This window comes from Sturnus vulgaris, chromosome 1 (genome assembly GCF_052056855.1).
Source record: "Sturnus vulgaris isolate bStuVul1 chromosome 1, bStuVul1.hap1, whole genome shotgun sequence".
NCBI classification, from domain to species: Eukaryota; Metazoa; Chordata; class Aves; order Passeriformes; family Sturnidae; genus Sturnus; species Sturnus vulgaris.
Genome location: NC_142243.1, coordinates 63,084,881 through 63,095,184, shown reverse-complemented (window position 1 = coordinate 63,095,184; position 10,304 = coordinate 63,084,881). Strand labels below are relative to the sequence as shown.

At 37.8% G+C, this 10,304-nt stretch overlaps 1 long non-coding RNA gene across 1 annotated transcript in view; it reads left to right on the top strand.

The window, feature by feature from the left end:
* Positions 1-2,761: 2,761 nt before the first annotated feature.
* The window catches only part of LOC148225260 (uncharacterized), a 29,814-nt gene continuing 22,271 nt past the window's right edge, over positions 2,762-10,304 (top strand). The window contains exons 1-2 of the long non-coding RNA XR_015804905.1: positions 2,762-4,241; positions 4,985-5,106. This is a non-coding gene — a long non-coding RNA (uncharacterized LOC148225260). The remainder of the gene's footprint in view (positions 4,242-4,984; positions 5,107-10,304) is intronic.

The window sequence follows — 10,304 nt, the reverse complement described above, 5'->3', positions numbered from 1 at the left end:
GTACCATATTGCTTCAAGATAGGATGGAAAGGGAAAATATTTCATAATGAAATTGTGAAATAGATGGTTAGAAACAAGTGTCACCCTAGAATCAGTTACCCTAAAAATGCTTGGATCATGTGGTCCTTGTGGCAAGGATTTTCTGTTGCAGACATAGGAATCTGGACTTGACGACCACTATTCTTCTCTTGAAAAGTTGTGACATTTTAAAAGTAAAGTCACATCTAGTAATTTCTTAGAGAGCAGTAATAAGATTTTACAGGTATCCTGTGTTGTGCAACAATCAGAAATCCAAAGTAGGTTCAGATAAATGTTTGTCATTTCTGTTTCTTCATGGAAGTTTCACCATTCTACTCTACAGAACTGCTACACCTACCATCTAGCAAACACAGATACAGTGATTTGTGAGTAGTGAGTCTCATCTTCCATGTGAGAGAGGTGTTTTTCTGATGTTTGCTCGAGTGGTATGCTCACACCCAAGCCAAGAGGACACCACGTTTAGCTCAATGTTGACATCATTACCAGGAGTGTTAATACACTTTGCCTGTCAGCACTGCCTTAACTGAAGCTGGGCAGCATCAAATCTGTCATCTGAGCTCGGAGTGGTATGCTGACTTCAGTGTCCTTTGTTTTGGAAATGAAAATATTTCACACCACTGCATTTAACCCTTTGGCGTTTCTGGTGTTTATTGGGATAGCGAATAAAGATCAGGCAGGGTTGGGCTTTTGTAAGAAAATCTCTAAATACCCTTAAATGCTGTAGCAAGCAGTGGTGGTTACTCAGCAGATGCTGCTCTTTTGTTCCAGTTAGTTAATAAACAGTGCCATGTCAGGACGCTCAGTTGTTTTGGTTTTTTTTTCAAGCAACACCAAAGTCTTGGTTAAAAGCCTAATCAGAGAATGGAAAGTGTATCTTGAAAATAATAATAATAATAATAATAATAATAATAATAATAATAATAATAATAATAATAATAATAATAGTAAAATAATAAAAATCAGATCTTTACGTGTAAGACTGACAACTGGAAAAATTCCACTTATAGCCAGAAAGAAACCAATTTATGAGTGTCGTGCAACTAGTAAATTAAGAACTTGATTTCCTTGGGAATATTGTAACATGAGATACTTGAGATACTTCAGCATTTCATTGCATAAATTTAGATTCAGAGTGTCACAAGTCAAATGGAAGCACGGGGATGATCGGCAATAGAGCAGCAGTCAGCGCAGCTGCGTGGGGCGGGGTATGGGCACGAAAGCAAATACAATCACTTGGTATTTTAGAAGCAAACTTTAACAACAGTTCTGAAATTGACCTAAGCTAAATTTCTTTCATTTATACTTTCATACCTGAAATGTATCTGAATCTGAGCTATCAGCCCCTAATAATATTCTTGGAGCAGTTTTTATATGCAATAGCGTGTTGAGAATTTATTTCCAGAAAGGATATTGTACTCCAGATCCCTTCCTGGCAGTATAATGTAATTTCTGTATTTTAATAATTTTTCCAGTAGATGGCAGTAGCCGCTTGTTGGCTGATAAATGAACACCATCAGAGTGCGCCGTATGAACATAGAGCAGTAAAACCCAAATATCTTCCTATGCAGGTACTTAACACCTGTAATTGTGCCTGTTACACGTGTGTCACCTCTTTGCTGTATCTGAGCATATAATCTTTTCTGAATACTTTCCTTTTGAGTCTGTTGGTTTGCTTAGAAATGTGTGATAGTGTAAAACCAATAGAGCTGTTACAGGGCTACTAAGAGTTAGGGACAAATATATCTCAAAGTGTGCTTGGCTCTTGGATTGGTCATTGGATTATGCCTGCATTTGAAAACTGTTGTGGATTACTCTGAGTTGATTAATTAAGTTAATTAATGCAATGCCACTTTATTGTAAATTATCTATATATTAAATATTAAATTGTGCTTTTATGATTGGAATTCTACTCAAATAATATTACAGGTTTTCTTGTGCCAAAATCAGTATGGATGATTCTGCATTGCGAAACATGTCATGTTGCAAGACTGTCAAAAACCTACCATTGTTTTTTTATTTTGTTTTGCTGATTCTAGGCTTTCTGTCCATCCATGTTGCCTTTTCTGTCCTGGAGGCATGTTACAAAAATTGTTTTTGTGCTGTTTAAACACTGATCTGAAGACTCTTATGTGGTCATGGCAAATTCATAGGGAGTTCACAAACCAAAGCTCTTTCTTCATCTGCCCTATATGATGTTGGATGGAGTCATACTCTGAGAAGCTTGGAGAGAAGACATATTTCATCAGAATGACCTGCATTACTTTAACTGATCTGCAGTTGGATGAACAGTCACCATTATGCAGATGAAGGAAACATGGGATTAAATCTGGTTTTGCCAAATATCTCATAAGTAGATTTTGGATAAGAATTATGGTGATCTGGTGTTTTCGGGAAAAGTTTGATGATATCTTGGTAACTGGGCATTAGCAGTCTCAGTAACACAAACATGAGAATGTCAAATGCACTGGATCACAGAAATCCCTAAAGAGATATGAGGACCTAGAAGACCATTGAAAACACTGAAGAATTCACCTGAAGCACAAGCAGAGGACGAAATGAGTGCATAGGGTCAAATCCAGTGAATAGAAATTGATACAGTGGTATTCAACTTCAGTGTAGGAGAGTGGGGAGGTTTAAATAAGTAAATAACCCTAACACATTTTTCCAGCCTTTTTTTGTTTCAGGGATTAAGTGCCTTGCCTACTACCTTGCCAGAATCCTGGCTTCTGTTCAGCTGTCCTGCACATGACCTGTTAGCTCTTCTTCTGAGTACACACTAGCAGAAACAATGTCCCACTCTGTCCCAGATCATGGTGCTTCACCTCTTCCTTTCTGCCAAGTTCACTCTGATTCTCTGAGAGGGGTGTTGTTCTGGTGACAGTTTTAAAGACAGACATAGAGAGAAGGGTGAGTGAACCATCGAGAGGATCAAAGAGCACACATAACTCAGCTTTTCACTAATACACTGTCAGTATGTGTCTACAATATTCACAGGAGAATCCAGTTTATCAGTGGTCATTAATTTCTCTGGCTTGGCAGGGCTACCAGTTTTTACTGGGAAGCTTCATATTGCACCTGGGGAGTAGCTATGCATGTGAGGAAGGTAACTTTTTCTCCTTTTTTCCTTATAGCTCCAATGCCACGGAAAAGAAAGGGTGGGGAGAGGGAAGGGGTAATGAGTGATGATGCAAAGGCCACCAACTTCTTGACATACATACCGAAGTAGTCACTTGAATCTACATAGTGCTATAAAAGCCTATGACAAGATTTTTATAAGATAAGATAATTTTTTTAGTGTTGCTATCTGATGAATGAAAGACTTGACATTTTCTTCTCACTGTTTTGGATCAATGATTCTCCTTTTACTTCATCATCATTACATACTCAAAGACTCTGAAATAACAGGGAAATATCAACCTTGTTACAAGATCTGGATTACAAACTATGCACTAATGTGCAGAAAAGTAACATTAAATGTGGTAACACTTATCAAATCTGATTAAATTATGGTAAACAGTACACTGAGCCAAGACGACGTATAGCATTCCTAAGACATGTATTCTATGAAAAAAATGTGTGCTGATGAAAAGCTGAAATTTGTATAAGTACATGAGTACAATACATTTCTCATTTTTTGGTTTTGTCTCATTTTACTGAGTTCTCCTTTCTGGCTTACCAGGCTTGCCTTTCTCTTACTCCCTTTGCAAAGTTCTTTCTTACTTGCTCTCCTGAGCTTCTGCAAAACACATTCAGCAACAATCAAAGGGAACATGTTTTCGGGTTTTTTTCACTTCTGGAATCTTGGTCTTTCACTCTTGTAGATATGGCACCTTATTATGTCTTGGTCTTCCCTATATATCTCATTACTGTAGGCAAATTTTCCACACAAACACTGTCTACCAGTGTTTGTTTGCACACCAAACACTGGTCTACCATAGAGGAAGATTTTTCTCTGTTTCTGAACCTTGGGGTATAGAGTTACAAAAAACCTCAAACATTTTAACAATCAATAGAATTCTTTGATTTAGAGAATGTCAGCTCTGTAAAATGTTTTGGTTTTGACAGAGCCTGAAGCCACTGCTTTCCTTTGCAGGTCATCCTGATTCACAAGTTACTCTCCACTTAGTATATGTTGGCAACAATACCTGTATTCTTCATAAGTTGCTCCCGATTGCCTGACTTCACTGTGAAAAAGAAGTAAGGTAATAGAACTAAGAGGGCAATAAGACCAATAGAAGGGAAACACTTCTAATGACAGAGGAGCTTCAAGGTTGAATGAATTTGTCCCACTGGGCAGAGGGAGTGTGCACAACAAGCTTTATACAAACCAAGCTAGACGACAAAAATTGAGTAAAAGTCCAGCAAAATGGTCACAGACATAGCCCATGTTGTCCTGCTCCATCTGCTAAGCATGACAGAGATAAGGTGGGTCACTGGTGAGCATCCTATAATAGGTCATTTCCATGTGGACACTGCAATTGTAAAGGCCAAGTCTGGCTTTGGACAGCTGACTCCTGAACAGTGACCAGCTGTCCTACTCTCATAGCTATCTTCCACACCCACAGCAAATATGGATTTTTTTGCTCCTACTATTTCAGGCACAGTGCTGAAGATTTTCTTCTCTGACTGGAGAGATAGAGAGGAGGTAGAAAAATTGCACTGGCCTTGCCTTGAACTCTCCCTGCACCTGCTCAAAACAGGCCTTTAGAAAGCAAAAATTCTTCTAGGCAAGACCTAGCAAGCTGCCCAAGATGTCAAAATGATTTGCTGTGACCCTGCTCCACTTCAACTCAGTAAGTTCTAGGTCTTGTGCAACTTGCTGGTCTGGATGAATATTTCAGCGTCAATGACATATTTCTAGTGATCACTGTATCTTTCAAGTTGGACTAAAGATATGACAGGTAATTGGCTCCTAGACTAATCCTTTCACACACATTCTACACAGTTGGCTGTCTGACCTTCCTGACGCTGGTAATGTCAAGTTCCTGAAACACAAGGAGAACTTAAGCTTTGGCAGACACCAAGAAGTTATGCACTGTCACAACAGACTGACCTTTCCCACTCCAGGTAAGTGTTTATCTCATGGGCATGCACGTCTTGATTTCTGGGAAGGAATATTTAGAATACACATAAACTTCGTTGGAATGCACTGTTATTCTGGAGATGATACATTTCTCTAGGTGTATAAATCCACGTTTTATGTGTAAATCACTTAGCTGCTGAGATGAACAAGTAGGTTACTACTCCCAAGCAGTAGTTGGCTCCTGTTGCCGTTTAAAGCCTCTAAAATCTGTTTACAGAGCTGTTTGTATGGTTCCTCCCTATCCTTTTCATTCATACTTTTTATCCTGATCCCATCTGAGATTGTTTTACTGTGAGCTTTGCACTCACTGTGAACAAACATACTGCTCCAGGGAAGACAGAATTTCGTATTTTCCAAAGATTGGCTGTGTGATAAATATTACTTAGTTTGAATCAGAACAAAAAATTCTGCCTTAGTGAAGGAATGGTATAAGTGCAAAAATTCCATAGAAGTTTTTCATTATAGTAATTTGAAAAATTAATTATGGTTCTTTTTCTTTGCCCTAAAAAAAATAATTTTATGGTACCTCTATGTAGTTTTATGCTATAAAAGGATGGTTTATTCCTAAATGTCACATGGATGGTTTGGCTGAACAGGGATCTTCTCTTGGAAATAAGATGGAAAAGGAAGGTTATGTCCAGTGTAAGTCAGGTAAGTAAGGCCAGGTGAAGAATACAGGGTCAGGGAAGAATACAGGGATGTTACTTGCCAGTGTAGGGAGAAATTTAATGTGGCCAAGGCTCATTTAAAGATGAAGCTGGAAAGAACTGTGGAGGGGCAATAAAAAGAGGTTTTTTTTCAAATATGTTAATGGCAAAAGACAGTTACAGCCCATTGCAGGATAAGGATGGTAATTTCACAAGCAGTGACAAACAGAAGAGGTTAATGCATTTTTTGTTTCTGTCTTCAATATGAGCCAGGATTTGGACTCCATGACCCTGATGGCTCCCTTCCAACTCTGCATTTTCTGTGATTCTATGATTCTAAGTTATTTCTGTCATTCTCTGTATCCACCTAGCCCCAAGGTGGGGAAACATAATGAACAGCTCTAGCAGCCAAAAAGACTTTACAGTGTTTTTCAGTTTTTCTCTAATATATTTTAAGATGAGGGAAGTGCATGAACATACCAGAGTGCTATGGGGCATAAGTGGCAAAAAATTGTGATCTGTGAGAGTGATTGTGAGGCAGACAAAGGTCCTGTGATGAATCTAGATCCTCAGTATAGTCTGCTGCTCCCTGCTATGGTATGTCTCAGTGGGTGGAAGCACTCAGTATTGAACACTATGTATGTGTTAATTGTGCTATTTGCTGTCACATAGTTCTTTAAAAACCTAATCAGACACATTGGGACCAGCCTGAAGAGTAATTAAGATGGTATTGTTCCTGCTTCATTGTCATGAACTCTGGAGGTGCTTGAGGTTGGGCCAGGAAACTGATAATTCCTAAGGCAGAGCAACTGTTTTGTTCCTACAGTCCTTGCAAATGGATCTGGAGCCTTATCTAATCCCATTTTTTTCTTGACCACAGAGAATTCACTTGGGATAGTTCAGACATGAGCATTGTCTTTCAGGACTGTGCCATTCAGTTTGAATGCAGATTCGGCAGGTGTTAAACAAGTGAAAATAGCTCAGCTGACAGCAGTTGCAGACTTAATGAAATAACAGGTGGGAAAAAGTAGTATTTGCCTCAGTTGAAAAACTACATTTCACTAATCAGCTAATATAACTGTGAGGGCATGGTATTTTGTCAGCAAAGTAACTACTGAGACAAGTTTCAGGCAAATGCCGACTACTGAAAAAATAGATTTATCAGGTATGTAGACATGTCACTAACTTGTATCCTTTCAGAAGCTAAGGAAAATTCCTGCTTTTGTTTTTTCACCAACAGAGCAAAAGGTTATTTTATTTAAAAGGAAAAAAAAGTTGAACTTGTGTTCAACTCAACTAGTTGAGTAATTCACTTAGTTTGTGAAATCAAAAAGCAGCCAAGGACTTCTGCTTGAGCAATAAATTAGAGCTTTTCTTTAATTGTAAGATTCAAATGTTCACAATGCTGCAAAACTAATTGGAATTCCATTAGAGTTTAAAGACAGTCTCCATCTCTATATGGATGTGAAATGTAGGATTTTTAGTTTTGTTTAACAAAAGGCCTCTGTTTAGCAAAATATTTTTTTAGCAAGATCATAATTACATAAATGCCGGACAAACCTGGTATCAGAGTTTTTAATGAGAACTTGAGATTTTGACCTTTATTTTTCCATCCTTCAACAAGAGGTAAAGCCTTATTAACATTTCTATGTGTCAGATGTCTGGTTTCGAATCATAACTTCTTGATTTGGTACTCTGAGCAGAAGAGATCCAGCAGTCGAGACATCTCTCCTAATAGCAACTTGGGATCCTAATGGAAACATTTCACCCACAATGAGATTTGATGAATCATGGTGCTGCAAATTTGTTGGTCATCTGCAGCCAGAAGGCATGAGATTTGGGAAAGGGGGAACTGGTATGCCATCTTTGCTAAATAAGTCTCTTCCCTACTATGTTGTCATCTTATAAAATAATTTATTTGAGGAAGTTCTTATTCCCATTTGCTAAAAGGCCTCCTAAAGTATACCATTCAGTTCCATTTAATATATGTTTAGCTAGCTTGAAAAATAATGTATTTTTAAACTTCCACATGAACTGCATTTAATAATTGCCAAGTCTGCACATACTGATCCGAGGGTTTAATTGCAAGCTGTACCAATTGTTACAGGGTACTCCCTTGAGACTACAGTGTATGTTGAGTAAAATATCAACATGAATATGTTCTTACAGTCTAGTATCAGAAATATAATTTACTGATGTCTAGTAAGATAATTGACAGCACATTCAGTGATTCAGACAATAAAACCAAGACTGTCCCTTCTCCAGAATTTAATACGTTCAAGAAGAAAGTACATAAATACCAGTAACAGGAAACTGCTGTTGTGCAAACACTGTCATAACCTCTGCGACAATTAAGAGGTAGGAAGCACTTAGGATTTTACTTACATGTGCACATACAGACACTGGCACATCCCCTTGTGTAAGAGTCTAAACGTCCTAAGAATTCTTGCGTTTTTGGCTCAATTTGTTTCAGATGCAAGCTTTGAATACCCCACCTAACTTGCGGGAAATCCTTTCTCTGTGTTTACAGATGGGGTTTTTTGTGTTTACATCATGCAAGCCAGAACAATGGTGGCTTTTTAAAAATTCTTTTTATCTCTTGGAATTGTTAGAGGCCCCACAGCTCTGCTGTCACTGGGTCACTTAGATAGTTTAGCTTTTCCCCGTTGTGTGTGCTGTGACAGAGCACCTCTGCTTCCATACTTAAGGTCAGACTTCAAAGGATTTATCCAGTTCTGAAAGCTGGCTGAAGCATTGCATTTTTATAGAAGAAGTAATAAATAATTTCCTGTTCCGGACACAGTTTTTCAGCTGATATAACTTTACCAAAATACCTTGGCTTGTTCTCCTCAGGTGCATAGTAATGGCAGAGGGATGTGGTTTCACTTGCATTTGGTGACAGTGTTTCCTGTGACGAGTCCTGCATTAAGCTAAATGACAGGGACATGCATCTGCATTGCTTAAGACCGCAGACACATCCTGATTGCAGCCATCCCTCCGTAGGACCTGTAGTTTCATAAGCAATGACCAGGACAGGGAACAGCGCTGATCTGCTTTCAGCTCAGTTTGTGAGTGAATTTAGACAATCATCTTTATGTCATTGTATCTTGATTTGCAAGTGATAATGATTAGATCTCTTTTCACAGCACATTAACAAGGTCCATGTAAGATCTAAGTAAGAGTATTGTTTAGTTTCTCTTTTTGTAAAAACCCAGGGTCGAAGTACTCTCATCCTAATCACAGACTTTTTTTTTTTATCCCGGGGATTTTATGTTAAATGAAATATAGGCATAGGCAGAGACAGATACATATCACTCAGACACTTATATTCTTTATTGATCACTTTTTAAATTTTTGATTTTTAATTGGACTGTAATGTGAATTTGGATAAAAGATGATTTGATGTGTACAGATCTTCTATTCAGAAGAGTTTATCATTTATACAAGAACATTTACAAGCCATGGCATACATATAACCTTGCAAGAAATAATTTGTTCAAGTTTAAAAGTAACTTATTGCTCAAGCTTAAAAAAAATATATTGTATACTGCTAGAACCTAGACCATGAAACAGAACTTCAAATTCTTGTTCATTCATGTGTTGGTGAGCAGTATTGTGCAATTCATCTAGGAAAATGGAAAGTGATCTTAAAACTTTCTAAACTATTAGTAACTCATGTACTTTCTAGACAAGTGAAAAATCTAGCTACTCAGCAAATGTGTAAAGATGACCCATGCCTTTTACTTATACATCAGCTTAGTTATGAAAGAAAAGCATCGTTCTGAGAGATGGTATTTAAAATATATTGAACATAATATACATTATTTCTCCTGCATAAAATAATAACCTAGTAAATGCTGTTGCTTCGTTTTTTAAACCTGATGTGCCACCTGAGTTATGTCTTTGCTTGTGTGTTAGTGCCTGGCAAGCCTTTTTACTTTTGTTGATGCATTTCCCTTTAGACATGGTATTATGGGGGTTTGAGTGTGTCTTAACTGGTTTTGAATCTGGTCTGTTGTTTCTGACACATTATTTTTTCCTTTTGTGTAGCATCTCCTAAGTGTGCTTGATAGACCAAAAATCTGGGTCTATTGTGATTTTCCTGGTGTTTCTGTTATCTTTTCAATTCTTCATCATAAAGTTTGCAACAATGCTAAACAATAGTGAAGAGATGTAAACCTGTATTCAGTTGGTGATTTCCCATGGAAATATCCTGTTATGAAGTGGTTAAAACCCTACGAGTCACATCTGAATATGATGATATTGATGGACTGGAATTCCACAGACCCGGAAGTCCGTGCTATAGGACTTCACAGGATAATACCTTCTGAAAAGAAACAAAAGAGTGTTGGGATTAGCTGCCTGTTCTGTGCATACATCTTTGAATGTTCTTAGTGTGAACTCCTGCAAATACACGGCAGGTTTAATATGCAGTAAAAACAGTGACAGTGTCTCTGTTTTCAGCTTCTTGTGAGTTTTGTATCCTGTACATTATGCTTTTGTGCAACAGGGTGCACAGTGAGATCTCCTTAGCT